The sequence below is a fragment of the Amblyomma americanum genome, chromosome 5 (genome assembly GCF_052857255.1).
Source record: "Amblyomma americanum isolate KBUSLIRL-KWMA chromosome 5, ASM5285725v1, whole genome shotgun sequence".
Taxonomy (NCBI): domain Eukaryota; kingdom Metazoa; phylum Arthropoda; class Arachnida; order Ixodida; family Ixodidae; genus Amblyomma; species Amblyomma americanum.
Window position 1 is genome coordinate 156,303,518 of NC_135501.1, and position 22,680 is coordinate 156,326,197.

Genomic DNA, 22,680 nt, shown 5'->3' on the forward strand with positions numbered 1-22,680 from the left:
AAATGAAATCATGTCCATTCATAAGAAGATTTGTTGAGTTAGTTGCTAGGTAAAAACTAATATTACGGAATAGATATTATTAAAAGTTTTATCACTTAGAGGATAACAAGAATTCTGAAGAATTGCTTTCGTTGGCGGTATTTTATTCACATTACTTCCTCAGCAGAGCAAGCAAGCCGTGATTTAAGCTTCCCTATTGCACGCTCTCCTACATGTCACGGTAGAAATGGACTTACTCGCATTGAGCCTCGTGATATTAGATCTCAATAGAACGAAACTAGCTTGCTTTTACGTGCGAACAGATCCACAATTATGCTAATAAACATTATTCGTATTGTTGCAACGACACGGTGCTTGGCCTTCTCACTTTCTCTTTCAAGGAATTCACAGGTACACCGCAGCATATCAGACGTGGCACCAGACGAACTATATCTGTTCGTGAAAAATGTTATTTGTTTTGTTGGCAGGCACACGGGGACAGACTAAAAATCCAATCTGAGGGGTAATGCGTCCGCTGTGTTCGCACCCATTGAGGGCTCCGTTCTTCACTCGCGCTCTACAGATCCAGAGGCGCGGTGCCTGGATTATGGTGGTAGCGGGACGTGCACTGCGGGCGCAGGTTTCGTATGAGCGGTGTATTTTATGCATATTGTAGAAATAGCGTTAGCTTTGCATAAGTGCTCCAAGAACGTTAACTTTACAGTTTTGACAAACAGGGCCGAGATATGCTTTCTTGCTTTTCAGAAACTTAGCAATTAGTGATTGGTGAGATGGAGCAGATCGCTGCGACCGTCATGCATGTTTCAGAGGTTTCCTCTTCTTGCTGAACAGTAGGTAAATACAGAAAAGTCTGACTTTATATGGACCCTGTTCGTAATTTTTTTGTTGGTAGAAAAACTTCGAATCGAGTAGAAATCACAATTCTGCATAATAAGTAAATAAGCGTGTACTCCCTGCAGAAATAAAATGTATTCATATCTTGCCATATTAATCACATCGGAGATCTTTCACCCCCCAAAAGAATTTACCTTTCGTTTTAGGTATTGATACTCGTATCAAAACGTGAGGTCGAACACCATCAAACTGAAGAAGAGCGTTATGAGACGCTATTCGGGCGGGATCTGAGGATTTTTAAACTGTACTGGAAACACCGAGCACACGGACATTTTTGCATTTAGCCTACATTGACAGACGGCGAGCGCTGCCGTTGTACGGTACCCCGAATTACAGATCTGGAGCCGAAATCCAAAGGCATTTTCTCGCAAACGCGTGGTTTCAGATGCAGCATTTGTACACAAGGGAATCAGGGATATTTCTATGAAATTTCTTCTTTCTAACATTTCCTCGTAATTGGTCGCGTTTTGTATTTCTTGGAATCTCCGTGAAACGAGAGCAAGCAAGCCACACAAGCACTCTAGAAGGAGATTGAAAAAGGAAGCCCGCAGGGGCTTGGTGATTCCTGAGTTTCAGTCGCAAAACAAAGGGGAACGTAGACAGCACATATCATTCAAATCACATTTTTCTAATCTATGAAACTCGTGCTATCATGTCCGGCACTGCAACTATAGCCCGTTTCTTTTCTGTGCGGTGGTTCGGTTCCCTGACTGGAAGGGGCGGAAGCGTGCAGGCCTTGCATTTTTTTACTTTTTCCTCCTCTTCTCAGTGCTCTGAGCCGTTGGAGGTCACTCGCAGTCCGCCTCACTGATATTACGCGAGCTGTGCTGCATGCCGTGTCGTTTACTCTTCTGCCTCAGGGCGAACAACTCACCGGCGCCCTCGTACAAGCTCATCTTTTACTGCCTTTCGATTCTGAAGCATTTGCCACGTCTCTTTCCACTCTTCTGGTTGAACCACAAGAGCACATACGGCGAACTTGCGTCCCCCTTTCCCTTTCATTTTTTTTAAAGTTGTCTATCTCCGCAGGGGGGCGTCTGCAACTTACAGGCGTTGGTGAGTGGCGAAACCACGGGTTCCCGAGCATCCGCAGGGACATCCCCGCAGGGGGATGATGGTGAACAGTGCATCACCACGGACCCGAGCACCCGCGCCAAGCCGTGCGTGGCATCGACGTGTCTGTGGAAAAGGGATCCTGTTGGTTGAGCCGATGCCGAGCGTTTGAACCTCTAAGCCCCTCCGCGGAGGCAACACACAACTTTGGCCCCAGCTTCCTATAGACGGCACCTCCGGCCTGACCCTACCGGGGGAAATCGGCAGTCGCCTTTTCTTGTCCTGTCCTCTATCTTTCATTTTCCTATCATCTATCTTACAACTTTCCTGTCTCCTCCTCTCTTTTCGGTTTTTCACTTTTCATAGACGGCGAGGGTTAACCTTGTGTGGCCAACTGCCCTGTGCTATTTCATGTATGGTTATAGTTAGGGTGTACAGCTGGTGTGAGCAGGGCTTGCTAGCAAGCTCGTGTCCCATTCCCTAGTTGGGCTCATTGGTGGGGGGCTGGCACCATGACCGAAAAACTAAACTTTTATGGCTCCCCCTTTTCCAAACCTGAACGCTCTTTAAAAAGAGGGCGGAACGGAGCGTAAGATTTTTCTCTAAAAAGAAGAAACATTTTCAAAGTTTCATAGAATCCACAGTGAATGCGAACAAAAGCAAGCCAGAATAATATCACAATTTCTTCTATCCAAATGTTAACAGATGACTTGGGCCCTAGTTACAAGGCATCAAAAATAGCCAGCGGCAACCTACTCTTTGAATTCCGCGAGAGCATCCAGTGCTCGAAACTCTCAAGCATTCCTTCCATAGTAGACATCCCTCTCTCCGTGGCTCCCCTCCGATCCCTTAAAACAGTCCGAGGAGTTATCTCAGACAGTGACTTCATCCATTTAACAGAAGCCGAAATGCTTCAAGGGCTCACTGACCAGAATGTGATTGTCGTTCACCGAATCAAAATCCGCAATTATAATAAAGAAATAGACACCAAACACATGGTCCTCACATTTAACTCCAGCACTTTGCCCGAAACGATCGAAGTTGGATATTCGAAAGTCAGTGTCAGACATATGGACAATCCCCGCCGATGTTTCAACTGTGAAAAGTTTGGCCACTGCTCACAGACCTGCCGCGGCCGAGAAACCTGCGCGAAATGCGCCTCGGAGGACCACCATTCTGAGGAATGTGACGCCGCACTGCGCTGCGCAAACTGCGAAGGAGACCACGCTGCGTACTCCAGGGCGTGCCCGTCTTGGAAAAAGGAAAAAGAAATCATCCCCATAAAGACCAAAGAAAACATTTCATTTAAAGAGGCAAGGAGGCGTTTTGCGCTTACCAACACATTCTCTTTCACAGCAAAGCCAAAATTCGCTGATGTGGTGCGCAGGGGCGTAGCACCATAAAGCACTCCGGCACCTGCCGAGGACACTACCACCGAGCCGAATACAGGGCCCTCCACGCCCCAGGAAGCGACAGCGAAGGCTGCTCTGCCACCATCAAAGCAGGGAGCGCCGGTTCATGGGTCGGCGTCCCGCAGGACTTCCCCCATCGGGGAAGGCTTGAAACTAACACGACCGAGGCTTCTCCGCGGCCCTCCAGCACCTCTGTTGAGGTGATGGATGCAACTCCCACTCCGCCTCTTTTACAGAGGCGGAACAGCACTCTCGAGCGAAAAAAAGACAGGCCTCTCATAACAGGTCCAGAACATGAGTAAGGCTCGTATCGTTCCACCCCAGAAGATAAACATGGCTTTTTTTAGTTCAGTGGAACTGTAGAGGCCTGTTGAGGAATTACAGTGACATAACAGATATTTTAGGGTCAATGTTGCCCGTAGCCTTATTTCTTCAGAAAACCAATCTATGTCTACAACATATGAATATCCTGAAACATTACAAAACTTTTAGACGCGATCGCGAGCAGGCTAATAGACTCTCAGGAGGCGTCGTGATTCTCGTTCGAAGCGGTGTCCCTGCTCGAGAAATCAAAATCAAAACAAAACTTGAAGCCGTTGCGGTCAGCATCATCAGCTATAAAACAATTACTACCTGTTATGTATATATTCCTCCTAATTTTACATTAACGGTTCATAATCTACAAGACCTCATTCATGAGCTTCCACAACCATATTTAGTAGTTGGGGGTTGGGGATTTTTACGCTCACTTCCCTTTTTGGGAAGTGAGCGTAATCAAACAAAACTTGAAGCCGTTGCGGTCAGCATCATCAGCTATAAAACAATTACTTTCTGTTCTGTATATATTCCTCCGAATTTTACATTAACGGTTCATGATCTACAAAAACTCATTCATGAGCTTCCGCAACCATATTTAGTAGTTGGGAATTTTAACGCTCACTTCCCTTTTTGGGGAATCGAGCGCTGTGATTCTAGGGGACAAATAGTCGAAGATTTTATCCTTACAAGTAATGTATGTCTTTTAAATGCGGAAAAGGCCACATAATGCTCCCCTACCTCAGGAAAAATGACTTGTTTTGATTTGTCATGTACTTCACATTCTGTTTTTATCGATTTTAAATGGGATGTCATGGACAACCCATATGGTAGCGATCACCTCCCTATACTAATCAGTTTAATATCTACACCGGAAATAATCCCCACAAAACCGCGGCGCTGGAAGCTGCATCTAGCAGACTGGGAACTTTTTAGAGCAAGAGCCACTTTACAAAATATAGATTTAGAAAACCTGACCATCGCTCATATAAACGAAAAGGTCACCAATTGCATCGTAACGGCTGCAGAATTAGCTATTCCGCAGTCTTCTGGAGTAGTGCGACAAAACCACAAAGTGTGGCGGACAAAAGACTGTAAGGAAGCAAAAGAACAGCTAAATAGAGCTTGGGGTAAATTTCGCAGGTATCGTACACATGAAAACCTCGTATATGTGTTTTAAAAAGGCAAGAGCTAAATCTCGGTACATCCATCGCATTGCCGAGAAAGCTTCATGGCAGAGTTATATTTCATGTATACACAGTCAAATCACATCTAAAAAATGTGGGAGCAGGGTCGAAAATTAAACAACGACTTCTCACCGTTCACAATTCCTCTTCTGACAACACCTGGCACAGAAACAAGCATAAGGAAACAAACAGACATTTTGGTGAACACTTCGCTGCAGGTTCCAGTTCATAGCAATATACGCAGTCATTTATAAAACACAAAACATTAACCGGAAAACTAAGACTTCCAATAAATGGAGGTGAAAAAGAAAAACACAACAATTTATTACTCTCCAAGAAATAAACACAGGACTGTATGTTGGTAAGAAAACTGCTCCAGGAGCCGACCGAATACACTATGAAATGCTCGCCCATCTTTCTAAGCCTGCCGTAGAAGATCATTTAAGATTCTTTAACAATGTATGGGTTTTGGAGAAAAGACCTGAAGCCCGGAAAAAGATATTATTGTACCGTTTCTTAAACCTAATAAACCTGCAACATCTCCTAGCAGTTATAGACCCATTCTTGCCAGTGGCCTCGCCAAATCCTTTGAAAGTGTCCTGAATATAACATTAACTTTTGTCCTTCAATCCTGCAATCTTCTAGATATCCATCAATGCGGTTTTAAAACGAGATGCTCCACAACAGATTACCTAGTGCGTCTAGAAAATACTGTCAGAGAACCTTTTATCCACAAACAATGCTCTCTTGCAGTCTTTTTTAATTTAGAAAAAGCTTATGATAAAACATGGAGGTTCGGGATTCTCCAGCTCAGCTCGGAATCCATTGGCAGAATGCTGAACTCCCTTAAAGACTTTTTGTGTAGCCGTTCATTTAATGTCCGCCAGGGCTCAACGCTTTCGAGAAATTTTATTCAAGAAAATGGAGTACCTCAAGGCTGTATTTTAAGCACTACCCTCATTGTTGTAGAAATGAACTCTCTTAGTGAAATAATCCCCAGGTCCGTTATGTACTCAGTCTATGTAGAATATCTTAAAATAGCTTGCACATCCTCCAATGTATCAACATGTGAAAGAAAAATACAATTGACAATAAACTAGCAGCATTGGCGGATAAAAATGGTTTCCGGTTTTCCCCACAGAAATCAGTGGCAATTCTGTTTTCATTGAAACGAGGATTGCAGGCAGATACGACCCTACATCTGAACGACACCGAGTTGCCCATACAAAATGAGCACAGATTTTCAGGTATACCATTTGACTAAAAACTCACTTTCCTGCCTCGTTTTAATGCATTAAAAAGAAAACTTCCCGATCACTGAATATACTCAAAGTCCTTTCAAATAAACACTTGGGTTTTGACAGGGCAAGCCTTCTAAAAATTTACCGCTCTGTGGTACGATCCTGCTTAGACTATGGCAGTATAGTATATGGTTCACCAAGGCCATCGTATTTGAAACGACTCGACCCAGTGCACAATTTAGGTTTACGCCTTTCAACTGGTGTCTACAGGACGTCACTATAAACAGTCGTTATGTTGAAACCAACGAGCCGTCACTTACAGGCCGAAGAGCATTGCTCACATGTTCGTACATTCTAAATATTCGTTCACTGCACAAACCTATTTTTTACCCCATCACTGCAGAGTGCCCATCCAGAGTACTATTTAACAATAAACCGCAAGCTACCCGTCTACTGCTCTTACGATTCGAAGACATGTGCCAGAGCTTTGGCGTACTAGGCATATTGCTAAGCATTTCTGGAAGACGAGGTCCACTTCCGCCATGGTACAACTTTCCGGAAATCTGTGATCTCACTCTGACAGACTTCCATAAAAAACAAATTCCGCAAGAACATATCATGCAAGAATTCCTCACACTTGAACAAAAATCCAGTAATTACGAAGCTTTTTATACAGAAGGTTAAAAACAGACGCTTACGTTGGAAGTGCAGCTGTACACGGGAATTGGAATAAAATAGTATGACTTCCACAGTGTGCTTCAATCTTCACAACGGAATGTTACGCTATCTGTGTAGCCATAGAAAAAATAGTAAATGAGAACCTCGCCAACAGTATGTTTTACACAGAGTCACTAAGTGTGCTCACATTCGTCCATTCTAGAAATGCAATAACCCCGGTGCTTGGCTACCTCATACACAACATTACAACAGCCCTAGCTCAAGGACAAAACTTAAGACCCTGCTTGGTACCAAGTCACGTCGGTATAAAGGGCAATGAGAGAGCAGATTTGTGTGCTGCTCAAGCTTGTGGCAAGCAAATAAAGAATGCAAATGTGCCCTATAAAAATTTTATGAAATTACTACAACGTAAGGCAAGGAAAATTCGGCAGTCCACTTGGGACAGCTAAGTAAATAACAACCTACACTTAATAAGACCAGTGCTCAGTTAATAGAAGTCATATGTGCATCAGAAAAGTTTCAACCAAGTCATTATCTGCCTCCTCCGTATAGGCCACACACATTACTCACAACTTCCTCCCAACAAAAGAAGACAATCCAGTTTGTGCATGTGGAGAGGAACTTTGTCAGTCACATTTTAATTTCATGTTCGAAACATGAAAAGCTACGGAAAAAGTGCTTCTCTCTGTTTATAACCAACGCATCCCTTTTCATCCATCACTGCTTTAAGGTGAAAATACAATTGTAAACATGTCTTGCGTTTTTAGATTTTTAACAGAAGCTGGTGTTCTAAAAAATGAGTAAAACATGGCCCAGTACTTTGCCTTATGCGCCTCAGCCACTTTCGCTTTCCAGAGAAAAGAGCTTAGGTTTTTTTATTTTGACTGGTTGGGGGCCTTCATTCCTTTCCCAGCCATGGACGGCTGATGAGGGTTCCCAGCCTTCTTTGAAACCTTTAATATCTTGTTTTGCTCTCAGTACTGGGCAGAAGGGTATAACCTTTTAGGCATTCTACACCGCCAAATTTTTTATACCTTTGTAAAAATCCACGGAAAACAATTTCTTATACCTTGAGCTTGGCGCATGATGGCATTATTCGCCTATGCGTCATTAACCTCAACACAACGCAACTGTAAGTTGTCTAGGAACGATATTACGAGGTTGTGAATTCAAAAGGACAAGAACGCCTTGACCCACTTTGGAGAGAGGTAAGCGAAGCACTTGCTTTCCATGCAGTATCAAGTTCCTAAAGATTCCTATGAATTAACCCCGCTTTCCGGTGTTGTCAAGACCCCTAACAAATGAACAATAAATAAATTGGCTCACAGCATGATTTTCACGTACATAAAAAAATGTAGTCTTTTATTCATAAATAATTCAGTTGTGTTAACCATTCTAGCCAATTCTTGACAAGTAAATTGTCGTGTTTTCCCCAGAGGACTTGATCTTGTCGTTTTGGAGAACTTGTAGATGTTTTTAAAAATATTTACACACCCATATTCCAGATCCTGATTACCGAATGTCTGCCTGGCTATTCTATTTCGGCTGGCAAAGGTGCGTTTTGCATAATGTACCGGCGTGGTGCTTTCTCTTCATTTTTTTTTTCAGCACGACTGATGGTGCAGCTATGGCAATTTGTCAAGTACCCACTCCGAAACTGTCTTTGTCCTTTTGCTGGCTGCTACTTCATTCGCAATTGCCTACGTTAAGACCTTGTTGGCAACAGCAGTAAGTTAATGAGTAAGAATTTTTCTTATCTTGAAGGCCTCTTTTTAAGTAGTATATCTTTAGAATTTTCCAATGACTCCGGTACACTCAAGGTCACGAGGTGCTACGCATATATAATAGAAAGTGTTCCTAGTAAAACCTATATGCATTCCATCATCAGTTTGAGAAAAAAAAAACTTGTCACCGAACTGCTGCCTTTCATCCAGGGCATGCTGGAGAGACCTACGCGGCATTATCAGTCACCGTTATATGAATACTGGTATTTTTGAAGGTTTGCATTTACTTTGCGGTATGATTACCTGAGGTACTGTACAGTTGTATATGTCCGTGTAGAAGGTATTTGCTTCTGTCCCTTTCATGATACCTAATGACATTGTTTCTTTTCATAGCTGATTTTGCCCTATGGCTTCGCAAATGCTTGCTACTTATAAGGCTACTTCCATACTTAAAATCTTGCTGAATATGATTTGTATTAGGCTCAGGGATGTCCCTAGCAACGCGTTACTTCAGTGTAGTGCCTGTACTTGCAATGCATACTCAGATCGGCATCAGCTTATTCTAATAGCACTCATACTGCTTAGGCAGTAAAACAAGGCTTTCGTTGCTGGGTCCTTTGTTTTATTTTTATGGTCGCCATATATGACATAATCTTTACTATTTGTAGAAATCAAACCTAAAGAAGACATCAGATTCCACCTCGTCAAGTAGCACATCCCTAAAACGTTTCAATATGGTGCGCTTTTCAAGCGGATAGTGTAGAGAAAGTTCTTTCACCTGTTTCTTTGAAGTGGGAAACATCATCATCATCAGCCTGAATACACCCACTTAGGGCACAAGCCTCTCCCATGTCTCTCCATGTCTCTCCGCCCGCCTAAATCTCTGCCGCCCCCTGCTATGCTTGTCTTCTCTTGGAATCCACTCCGTCACCCTTAAGGACCGGTCGTTATCTTGCCTTCGCCTTACATGCACTGCACAAGCCCATTTTTTCCTTTTTATTATGCTAGGATATTATTATGCTAGAATTGGGCCTCCACCGTTGTGATACTACACTGCTGAGCCGCATGTGGCTGGGAATGGCGTTCTCAAACGCCTGTTCCCATCTCAACGCAATGGCAGACTCTCCAGCGCGTGAGCAATGCGGATGCGATGAAACAATCGGGCACCTACTCTGTGACTGCCCTCGTTTTGAGCGAGAGCACGACTTCCTGGCTGCTACACTCTACCGCTTGGACTCCTGTCCTCTTACAGAAACCAAGATTCTTGGGCCTTGGTCTAAAGTTTTATCACAAGGGAAAGCGGTTAAGGTGTTCCTGAAGTTCTTAAAGGACTCATGGTTGAGGTACCGACTATAAACTTTGATCTTTAAGTGTGTGCCCTCTTTCTCTTTGTCATTGTGGTTGATGGACACGTAAAAAACTGATTTCGTTGCCGCTCTTTCGTTCCTTTTTTCCCCTTTGTTCCCCTCCCCACATTAAGGGTAACCTAGTGGGCATCACCTAGTGAACCTCTCTGCCTTTCCGTCCTTATATTTTTCTCGGTGTCTCACTTCTCTTGCGAAACTGCTGAAAATTACTTTGGTTTTCTGCACGTAATTTTAAGACGTACCGTCCTGCTCTGCCTCTCTAACTCAATTTTTTGGCACACGTTAGTAGTTGCTTTAGCGCTTGGAGCCTGGCTACGAATACTTCTACATCGTAGCTTTAGAATCATGCCGCGTTATTGATACCTTGATGGTATCGGTAAGCTCCATCAAAATACTAGCCTCGATTTTTTCAGTTTTGTAGTTGCCACACTTCTTGCGAAATGTCTCCACTTTTGCGAAACTCTTCGGGATGTTTCTTGTCGAGACATCGCTTTTACTTTTTTGATTTCCAGAAACGTGAAACCCAAACTGGACTCGCTTCTCGTTGCGGTATCTTGTTTTTACAGATACCCTTACCCTTTTACAGATACCCTTACCTTTTTTACCCTTAGTTTTTAGAGCCGGTAAACTCTTCTTCACATGCGAGGCTGCAGAAAACCGTCAGTAGTGAATAACCTTCAGCCACGTCGACTTTAGATGCGGCAAAGATGAAGATGGCGACGCTTTTTCCACGTTCAGATATAGTCAATACAAGCATTACCAGGCACTAAGGACAGACAATTATGGTTTAATAGTAATGATTCTTAATTTCTGTTTCATCTGTTCCCCTCAGTACAGCATTATCATCTATAGCCTTTCTGTCGCCTGCTCACGCTACTGAAACGCGGAAGGCGTCCCTATTGTGGCCGGCACGTTGCTTCTCGTTATACATGAAGAGAGCTTCCAGAATGGAGAGACATTTGAGCGACTTCGATTCCATGCACGCATCAGAGTTCTGCGAATTTGGTGCTCGCAGAAAGCGCCTGGTTACAATGCCGAAAACAATACTGACAAATTCTTAGAACTGTGCAATACATTTCTTTTATTTCTTTTGGAAGCTCTCCGCAATTCCGGCTGTTGTCATGTGCTCATTATAACCTCTTACAATCCACGTTGGGCGCATTAAATGTCTTTGTTAACAGCACAAAACGCCGCATAATAACTGTAGCAACAAATCTACACCGCGTGTTTTAGGGAAAGTTGCATCACATGTAAAAAAAAAAGATAATATAGTATCAGGTCTCTTCTCCTATTCATTCGAACAAGCAATGTGAAGCTTACTGCAAAGCGTCGCAAGTGTTTATACAAAAGATATTAGGGATCGACCCCGAAGCGGCGACACGTAGGTACAGAAAATCCTAAAACGTAAAAAATTTTACTTTTTCCTTTCTTCGGTTCCGCGAATAGCCAGATGCACTTTCTCTCACGGCCTTTTGTGAAAAAGCATCGTCATTTTTCACCTCGCGGTTGAGTTGTATGAAAGCAATGCTGGTGGATTTCTTAAGCAAAAGAATATTTCTCTCGCACAATGCTTACGGCAGTTCCTAGAGAATTGAAGGAAACACAGAAGACGCAAAGCTTTTGGCTGGCTTAGAGGTCACGTGCTCACTGCAGCACCAGCTATCAAGAGAAAATGGGCAGCGTATGGCGAAGAATTTCATAAAACATCGAAAAGAAAGGATGAGATGTACGCTCTCTGAATGCTGGTACTTTGTGAGAGTTTTTGCTGCGTGAGAAGAAGAGAAACTTACTCCAAGAATGCTAAATTTTTATTGGGAACTATCACCACTCAACCTCACACTAAAGTATTACTAAGCATGTTCGTTGCAAAATTCCTTCGCACTGCTTGCACTTGAAGGAATCTTAATGCTTGCTTAGGAATATAAACAAATATGTACGTGCTGGAAATTTTATTCATGGAAACACCCAGTGAAGCGCAAACACACAAAGAAGAAAGGTCTGTGCAACGAATAAAGGAAATAAAGTATCGTATTTAAAAGTTGTTGCGAAGTAAAAATGACTTGAAAAATTTTTTGTAAGGAATGAAATAAAACGAAACAGCTCTTAAGTTTACTGACCAAGAAAGGTGTTCTGGCCAGAGCATTGAATTTGTACGTTTTATACCTAAGCACATTTCATTGTTACTTTTTGTATAATAAAGGAATAGAAGAAACTTAACGCCAGGTATCGTCTTTAGGAAGAGTGCCTAATTCTGGCTACGAATCCTGTACATTCTTGTCAATACACTTTCGGCGGGGAAACAGCTTGATGAGCTACATCAATTAGAAGCTCGTCTACTGAGTCGGAGTTCACGGGCTCGAACCAAGCCGCGTCGGCCGCGTGTCGATGGAGGTGAAACATAAAGGCAGCCGTGTGCTGTGTGATGTCAGTGAATGTTAAAGGCCACCAGGTCTAGATTCTTCTTTTCTCCATCACATATTTGCGATCACTCAACGGTAAAGCATCAAACATGCCGCAAGCCGCACAGGTCATCGGCACAATATTGCAACAGGATGGTCCCACCCTGGTCCTTTGTAGGGCCAACTTTCCCAATACAGTTCCAATGTTGGGCCAATTACTTGTGCTGCTTGGGGCAGTTTCGCCTCCCAGCTCGCCTAACAGCTCCTCAAGCGGCTGTATGTGCTTGTTGTAGCAGTGAAAGGGGCACAATTACAATGCTCAGTATGTGTTATTACAGCATAGTAGCTGTAAAAAAAATTATCACAAGAATTACGACACTCGACTATTGTAATCGTTAACAATCCGGCCGCGCAGATTCGAAGCGCCGGAGTCGCCAAGTGCCGTTTGCGAAAATTGCTGAAGCCTTTAAGCAGACATGTCGGCCAGTTAAGCGCTTGAATCCATTTTATGAACTCATTGAGCGCAATTAGGAATAATCAAGAAAACTTGACTTATTCGCAAAAAACAATAACAACAGCTGCAGAGTGATAGCGTATTACATAATATTGAAATCATACCATGCTGTTTACCATCGCTTCTCATGACCAAATTCGAACACACAAAGCGAACAGCCGAACTACATGCACAATACAAAGAGGTTCAAATTCTTTCCTAAGCTGCCACGGCGACACCCCCCTCTTTTAACTGAAGTTCTGAAAAAAATCCTCAGATTTCGGCACCAAAGCCACTCAATAAGAAGAAACTGGAGGCGGAGCTTAATATCAGGAGCAATAAATATCCAGTAATGCAGAAGAAGACAAGAAATGGTTTTCAAATCAAAACTACCTTCCACAAAAGGAGCAAAAAAAGGAGTGTATACGAAACCTGTAGTTACAAATATATTTTCTGAAAAAGCGTGCCTTTTTGTTTTACTGCGTTCATGTAATTCGTCAAGTTTACACCCCCGAAGGCAATTCTGTTTTAATTACAGAAAAAACACACACACACACTTCAGGATTCTCCACTTATCTTTAAATTCATTCTTGTCTGATTTCGCCTCGCCTATGGGTTTTGGGTGACAATTCATTTGCCGTTCAGTCAAAACGAGAATCTCCCTCCTCTCTCTGCTGCCATAAGTCGATGCTGACTTCGGTCTTTGCACGTTCCTTGCCTGGCTGGTAACAAATTTGCTTTGAATTCTTTACCGTTACATGTGGCAACGGTTATAAAACGGTTGTATATGTTTTGTATCTACTTAAAGTCATAGGCATCGGTAGTTCCAGATCAAAGTGTAGAGGCAATAAAGAGAGAACAGTGGATCTGTAGGCAGATGTCATGGTGTTCGAATGAAAGACACTCATTTGTTCACAAGGTATACAGTGATAGTGTAGTAGTAATAGTGCAGTGTCGTTTGTAGGTGAAGGCATTTTGTGACAATTTCATTGATGTTTCTTGCTTTACTAGGTGAAGACGGGGCGCAATTAGGCGCCTTTCGTTACATCGATAAACTATTTTCCGGCCAAATATTGTATAGAGTAGTGCCAGATGCATTGAAACAAAGAAAATGTCAACGAAACTTAATTATTTAAAAGACACAGAGCGACACAGGGAACATTAATGACATAAAAGGTCCGCTGTAGAAAACATGTCTGTAGCTGCTCCACGTTAGGAGAAAAAAATCCATGGAAGAAATACGCAGTGTTTAGATTGGAGGTTATATTATAGAATTATAGGAGACCTAAGCAGTACCAAACACGGTTCACCTGTTCGTGCACATTCGATTTAGCACTCTTTGAAGTGATAATATAGATGCAATACAAGCACACGCGCGATCACATCAAGCTCGTTGAAGACGTTGCTCCTGTAAGAGCACAGAAGAAAACGCATCATGGTTGAAAGAAAGGAAAGTAACAGCAGTGTAAAGCGCCCAGGCTGAGCAACAAAGCTAACTTGGTCCGGTGTTCGCTTGGTTCGATTATTTGTTAAAAAATCTCGGCTAAACGTCGGCATTGAAGTACAAGGTGTTGAACACAATCTAATGATATACCAAGCCAATACTGCAGGAATGCAATCGAAGAGAAGAAAAAATTTTCTTGTGACTCCCAGGATCTCCCACTCAGTTTATATCGCAGTTGGTTCTATGATTGGTACAATAATCCCGATTTGTTAATCAAGTGTAATGTCTAAATTTTTTATCTTTGCTCAGTCTCTGCGAAGTGGGAAAAATTTATATCAAAGAAATGAATCTAAAAATCCCACATCAGAAAACAAGATGGCATTTGAAATCAGCGTTTTTTAAACATTCTTATATTTTTTTATGGATAGACTACAACTTTTCGTCAAGTCCAATATCACCTTCTTTTCTGCTGGGTGGCAGAGGCTGGAACATAAATTTTCAAAGCAATTAGAGTGTGTAAGCCACGGAAGCTGACTTCTTTAAAACAGTAGGTAAGCTCTTAGTAGTCCAGTTTGGTAACAGATCTAGTGTTTTCCTGAAAGTGGCATTTGTTTTTCTGGAACCTCTAGAAATGAAGAAGCACACTTTTGTCCTTTTATGTAGGGGTAATGCATTTTGGTAATTTATGCAACGTTCATTAGTTTTAAGTAGTGTTTCCCGAGCGTTGCTTAGCACAAAAACTCTCTTTCCTTTTAGGAAGAAGAACAAATGCGTTGTGAAATAGATGTACAACTGTGCTTACTATTTTTTTTTGAGTCTGCATATTTTGTCTGTGTGCGTGTGGACACGTTTCTATTTTGCAGAAGCTTACTGAGCGTTCACAGCTTCGGTGCTTGCCGTAAATGGAGATACAGCATTGCGTCTCAGCGTCGAATTGCATTAGACGCTAAACGTTTACATATTGCAAATACACAGAGCGTAAGCAGCACAATCTCTCTTATTCGCTACTCCTCCTTTGCACGTGGTATATTGGAATTCAGGAAGCAGTATATAAAACATAAGAAGTGCATTTATTGGCTAAATAGCATTCATAAGAAAAAAATATATAAATTTCTATCAAAGTTATTTGCCCCTATAAAAGGTTAAAAGAAAATGCTTCAAGAAAACTTTTGGGGGAATAAAAAGTCGCTGTCAAGCTTCATATGAAAATCGACAAAAAATGCCATGCTCTACCTCATGTTCAATATAGTATGCTGCACGGCTGGTTGCTTGTGCACAACATGCGATACCAACTATTATTTTGTCTCACTCCTCCACAACATGCCGTTATGCTGTAACATATAGACAGTTCACTAGGAGAATTGTTTTAAAGAAATATACTGTGGTAATGGTAATTAGAAGCATAAATAAACAAAGCAACCACACAGCTTGAAGAAGAACTCACTACCTATTGAAATATTGTGTGGCAGACAGACTTTCTGTCCGGAGAATTTACTTTTTAGAGAAAGCGATCCTGACCTTCTCCTAGATCACTGACTTCTTATTGAGGAACATGGCAGAAAACGTTCATTCTGAAGACTTATCTTGTGCTCCAGGTTATCTTGATAAAATAAACACGCCATCGATGATTACCAAACCCCTGAGATTCTGCTTTGAAAGCACAGATAGAGTTAATGACTCTTGAAATACTCTTTGTTGCTCAATTATTCTAAAGCTTCGTCGCACAACCTATCCGCCAGAGCGCGTGTATCTCTATTTGTTCGGAAGTCCAGCAGGAGACGACAGCTTTAATTAATTCTAGAGGGATCGTGCAGCGCACAATGTCCTGCCAGACAAAGGAAGTCTATTGCGCAGTGTGGCGACATGGTTAACGAGTTAACTTCTATTGCCACAGGCATGAGACCCTATTTTAGGTTTTCGCAATGTAGGGTGACTTCTGCACTAAATATGCACTTTCGCTCAAATAAACGGCACTTTCTTTAAAGAGACGACAGAGTATGCAGCTAGCGTGTTGAAACCCACTTTCAACTCTTGTCCAACCTGCTGCCTCCGTTTTTGGTTTCCTTACATGTTCTTCGCGCGTTATGAATGGAGTCTACAAACTAAAGCTTCTTCTTGCCCTGGCAAAGTCTAAATATTGTCCTTGTGTAAACGGATACAAAAATTAATTATTTATTGATTTTTTATATTGTGTCGCAACCACAATCGGTCAGTACTCTGAAAGGTGAAGACAGGCCAATTTAAGTACGAGGCTCAATTGCCGAGTGACCACTCAGCTGAATAGTTTTGGACGTCGTAAATAACGCATACAAAAGTGAGCCACAACCCTTTTTGCATTTCCTTGCATGCTATTTCTAAAATTCGAGGAATTCAATGTAATTTCTCACATCATGCAAAAGCTTGATCACTAATTTGTAAGCAAAGCATATATAGTTGAGGTGTGTCAACCCTGCACAACGTACTTTTTATCTCTCCGTGCGCCCCGCCATTCTAGCCATGGGTATATATACAGCACTGTCGACAACAAGACAAGGTGGTTCTGTGTTACTAAAGATGAAGGTATTTCTTTTTCAATGTTGTCACCATTCGCTTCAAAACCTTTGGTGCTACAACGTTTGCTGTGAAAAATGAACGGTACACTTGAGCTGCGCCTTAAGGTATGACGCAGTAGCGTAATGGGTTAATTCCCAAATATGCAGCTCACTAATACTTTACATTTACAGATCCATGGGAGTCCTCATACCACTCCCTGCGTTGTGGTGCAGCGGATAAGTAATGCACCACTGCCCTCCGATGGCAGGTGCTCCGACCGGTGAGCCTACTGCTGGCATTGTTGCTTTTCCGGAGCGAGCAACCATTAATTTACCTGCCACGGTGGGCAGTTTCCTCACTGTCCGGTGGGCCGGTTATAGAAAAAATATGAAAGAGTGCCTTCGGGTGATCTCCAGATATATTGATTGTTATAGTATATTCTACGTGTGTAGAAAAAATTGCGCTCATCAAAGGTTTTCAGCTCAAAAATGCTTTTGTCCTTACCTGCTGGATATCGGCTTAATAGGCGCGCTAGAAATAAGGGGGCATTGTTTTGGACTGTTTATCTTGGTTGTTCATTCTTTATCTCGGTTTTTCTTTCTTTTTCGTGGCATTACCTTGCGTGGTATAGCCACAGTTCATGGTATGAATGCAACACTGTAGGTGCATGACATGGAAGAGTGTGGAAGTGGGTGGTTGCTGGTACGTCGCGGTGGTGGAGCATGCACTGTCCAAGGCTCATGAGGAATGTAGTTTATTTTGCATTAGGGTTATTGTTCTCATTACCCAGTAAGATGAAGAAGAACCACAAAATCAGAGTGCGACCCATCGGGTCGGTGTCTTTTGGTACGTGTCTGTTCTCACTGCTACTCGGGTCACGGGCATTCTCAGAGATACGCCTGCTCTTTTTGTAAAGAGAGCAGCGAAACTGATATCAGGACATCATGCACTGACAGGCAGCGCTAGAGCTACAACGCGATCTGGCAGCCTATTACTCTCGCATACAAATGTGGCACGCAGATGGTTCTTTCAGAGCCTAGAAGCCCAGCTCAAGGGGTAGTGTGCAAGCTGCAGTATCTAAACAATTCAGTGGCTTTTTGTGTACACAGAGTCTGCTATTTGGAAGCGGGATTGGAAAAAGCTTTTTCTTTATTATTAGGCCACCCTTTCCCAATTCGTTTCATAGCGGCATCTCGGAATTCATTTCACCAACAACCTCACGTGGTCCGAGCACATTTCTAAGCTGGCAGCTGATGCTTCGAAATCACTCGGGATTATTAGACGGCCCCTCCGTTCTACCCCACCTTCTATCCGTAAACTTGCCTACAATACTTTCGTCCTCAGTACACTAGAATTTGCCTCCCCTATTTGGAACCCACACTAAGCTTACTTAATTGCCGCCCTAGAAGCTATTCAAAACCGTGCAGCCTGCTTTATTTCATCCGACTGTGACACCCACTCTAGCGTTACAGATATAAACTGATCACAAGATAGATAGCCTCTGGTGCACAGGCGTAAAATTGCCCGTTTTTTTTTATTCCACAAACTATGCCATTGTTCTCCTCCACTTCGGGACTCCATTCTGCTTCTGCCCTTTAGAACACTGCGCCCTCTCTTCAACTCCATGAGCATTCTACGCGCGCATGACTCCGCTAACGCATTTAACGAGTCATTTCTACCTGTTGTCATTGAAGAACGGAATTCAATGCCCAAATGTACTGTCATTGAACGCGATCCATGCAAGTTCCGCCAATTGCTGCTGTCACGCTTAAAAATATGACATTCATTATTCTTCCCTTTGCGTTTTACTACCGTTCTATATATGTCTGGCCACCTCCTCCGATGGGTTTATGTACATCATCTCTTTATATCCTGCCAGTATATGCATAAGGCACTGATTGTGACCCGTTGTATTCTTGCGATGTAACGACCCCCCCCCCCCCTTCTTATATAATCCCTGCCACCCAGGGTTGTTTCAGGGTTGTTTAAGGGTAAATAAATAAATAATAATGATGATGATGATGATGATAATAATAATAATGATGTCATTTGGAATCCTATTCAAATTGTCCACATGTGCTGTTCTTACTTTCCAAGTTAGGAAAATTCACCTATTTACAGAATTACAATAGAAGAGAAGCTGCAGAAGGTTCCAGAAACCGATGCCATCTTTTAAAACGCCGTACAAAGGCAAAAAGAAGTCCTAAGGGCACGAGCAGCTCGATGCGAAAAAAAATATCGACGTTCGTCATTTTTCAAACGCAGTTCGCGATCGATCATTTTATAGCTGACACATTTCTGCCAGTTTCTGAAAGTCGCGTATACTCATATTAAGATATAGCGTGACTGTATCGCCAATTTTTTTCGTTCATTCATTTCTGTTTTTTTTTTGTTCCCATCGACTTTCAAAGTGTCTAAAAAAGCATTCTCTAATTTTATTCACTTTTTCTTCCGTTATCGATCCTAGAAAGAAAAACCAGAATAGAATTACGCCGCTCAAATCATAAATAAATCATGGGTCACACCAAGACGGAAAATTAAGAAAGTTTTGTTGTTACAGCGCGCGAGATTCGCCTCTCATTTTTCTCACAGAAAGTAGACATAAGCCTTCGATAACTAGAGATATTCAGAAAAATATTAAGTGAGAACTTGGCTGGTTCACTGCATGTCAATATTTATAGTGATAAATGATTCATGCGGTGAAACCTCATTCGAATAAATGACCGATTACCAAAAATTTCTTGCGGACATGCTTACCATTTTATATCAAATAAATTGCCTGTCTAGCCCTTATTTCTGGCAGAAACAAATATCCCAGAAAATCTAGTGATATAGTTCCCTTTAAAACTCGTTATTTACAGAAGTTTTGATGTTCCAACAAGGTTAACGAACATTAAAAAGGAAGAATCTGGCAAAAATATTGAAGGAAAAATTAGTTGTGGACAGTTCAGTTTTAAACTGAATATTGTAGTTGCTAATGATGCACTTCGTCGATTTTACTACACTTTATTTGTCGCCAAAATAAATATCGCTGACAGAAGGCAAAAACAGGGTGCTCTCGGTAGAAAAAAGAACAACTTCTTAAAATTGCTTCGAAAGTTCTGTGAGACAGTAGTCAGACCATGTAACTTTTTAGCTTCAATTACACGATAAGTTGAAGAAATGATCACTCCATTTCGAAATAATGAAAACAAGCGAGGCATTTTCTTGGTGTTGTCTCTGCGTGTTACGGTACATTTTTAGCAAGTTGTGAATAATGATACGAGGTGGCAAGCCAAGAGACAGGACGACATGATCACAAATGAAAATATGATTCAATATGTCAGGGCCTAGCGCTAGCGCTCCGTCTCGCGCCACTGCCATTTTTTTCGTCTTGTAACAATATTTTGCAGTGAGGCCGACGTAAAAGGATTTAGTTGGTTGAGCAGTGGTTGCCGTTAAGAGCTACCGATTTTTTCCTTCCTGACTATTGAAGCTCAGGCATGGAAGCTAAAATTTATTATATTCCACTGGCAGTTCCAAAAGGCTATTAAATTGATTTTCGCGTCCACAACGTTTTATATTTTACACATAAAAAAAAGAACGGGATGGATTTCCCGATATATTCAATGATCTTATTTTAGAAGTAGTTATCACATTTAAGTGCATGCATTTGTTGCGAAGCTTACAATAACCTCCTGAGACGCGACTAGTATTTGGTTAGTCACCGTTATTCCAAACATAATATGCAAAATATTCGCAAGAATTCTAACAGGTTCAGCAGGTGCAGGTTCAACGCTTCTTCCTTTATGAGTCTTCTCCATGATTTCTGCTGCGAGCCTATGTGCCTTCAGATATTCGCAGCAGCCTCTTAGGCGTATATTCGGTTAAATGCATACAGTGCAGAAGGTACAATGAAAGAGAAAGCATACGTAGAGTAATGCTTCAGGACGAGAAACTTAGGAGTTATTTGGCTGCAGAGGCCACGTATCTGGTTTAGAGAAAGTAACTTCAAAGGCTGCTGACAGCACAAGTACGTTGGAACGCAGTAACTACCTTGTGAATAAAGCACATCCATTTGGGGTTTTTTGTAAGTTTCAAGAAAAACAACTTTTATAATTTATTCATAGGACGGCGAGGCCAGATACGTAATAAAGAAATTGAAAAAATATTGAAATCGTGAGCTCAAATTTTATTTCTCGGTTGCATTTTACCTTTATTTTGCGTGTAGCTTTCTCTGTTCTAAAACTGACTAGGAGCGGTAAGTCGAACTGCCACATTAAGGTGTTTCCATGGAATTGATCTGTAAGTCCTCTTTTGATCTTTTATGGGATCACAGTCATACACCTTTGTTTGGTAAAAACAGGACTGCAGGACTCCAGGGATGTACACAATTTGCGCGGCTTGAGGTGGACATCGTACTATTTAGGAAGAATATTACTGCAATTGCAGCTAAAGATCGTCCTGAACCGCGCTTACCCTGTTCAGCTAAACGCTTTTGTTTAAGTGTCACCGATGGTTTCATCAAGCTAATATGAATTAGTACAAACAGAAGACAAAGTATCGTGGTTGCTTTTAAAGAAATAATCAGTAAAGACGACAAAAGATAAACTTTTGCAATAATCTTATTTTGACCAAGTTTGGCAACTGGTTTTATCAATCGCCGCGCTTTTGATAGATTTTTTTTTTCTAAGAGATTGAAGCACGCGCACGCGCACGCATAGGCAGCGCTCATGCGTAAATATTATTACTCTTTTATTAGATTTATTACTACTCATTGCCATTGCATAGGAACGTATTTGTATTTATCAGTCACTCAGCATGTGCTTTCTGTCCGTAAGGTATATATTTCTGTCCGTAAAGTATATAATTATTCACAGAGGGTATCATTTTTACGCATACAAATCAAAACACACCGCCCGCTTAGTACACTCGGTCATAGGTTTTTGCAGCGCAACTGGATTATTTGCGATGGAATAGAAAATTTTTTGGCCATTTATGAATATTGATACTAATGGAAGTATCAAAGCAGCTTTTGTGGCGGCATCTTGCGCACATAGGCATTTTTTACTTCTATTCGGCCGCTTTGACAGCTGGATTTTGGTGGCTTAAGCGCTTCTGTGCAGGAGGCGCATTTACGATTTCCGTACAGATTATCGTAATCGTGCCCTGTGTGTCACTGTAATGTCGATCTGTCTGCCCGCTTAAAGGCTGCTGCTACGTCTTTATTTATCTGCAGGTACGCCCACAGAGCGTTCGTGTGGCGTTTTCGCTTCACGACGGCTTACGAATGCGTGTGCACGCGTGAGCTGTTTAACCAAATAGGATAACTAGAATGCATTTCGGAGGCAAGATTTTTCTATACTGACTGTTTTGATCTGATGGCGTTTAACGTCCTAAAGCGACTCAGGCGAGGAACGCTGCTGTGGAGGGCTGCGGATAAATTCAAACACTGCCGCTTCTTTAACGCGTACTGACATGGGCGGCACACGGGCCTCTAGCGTTTCGCCTTCATCGAAACGCGCGGCTGTGGTCGGTATTGAAACCACGTCTTTCGGGTCAGCAGCCGAGCATCGCGACCACTGCGCCATCGTTATGGGTTTTTCTATGCAGAAAAAAAGCTTGCAGCTGCCTGCTATATTGTACTATAAATACTGAAAAACTAGGATTTCTGCGAATTTTGCGCAGGATGCACGGGTTAGGAAGCAGGGCTCGGAATAATGAATGAATAATTGGTTTTGGGGAAAGAAAATGGCTGATACCCCGGTTGGTGAATCGGTAATACCCCGCCGCGGTGGCTCAGTGGTTAGGGCGCTCAACTACTGATCCGGAGTTCCCGGGTTCGAACCCGACCGCGGCGGCTGCGTTTTCATGGAGGAAAAACGCTAAGGCGCCCGTGTGCTGTGCGATGTCAGTGCACGTTAAAGATCCCCAGGTGGTCGAAATTATTCTGGAGCCCTCC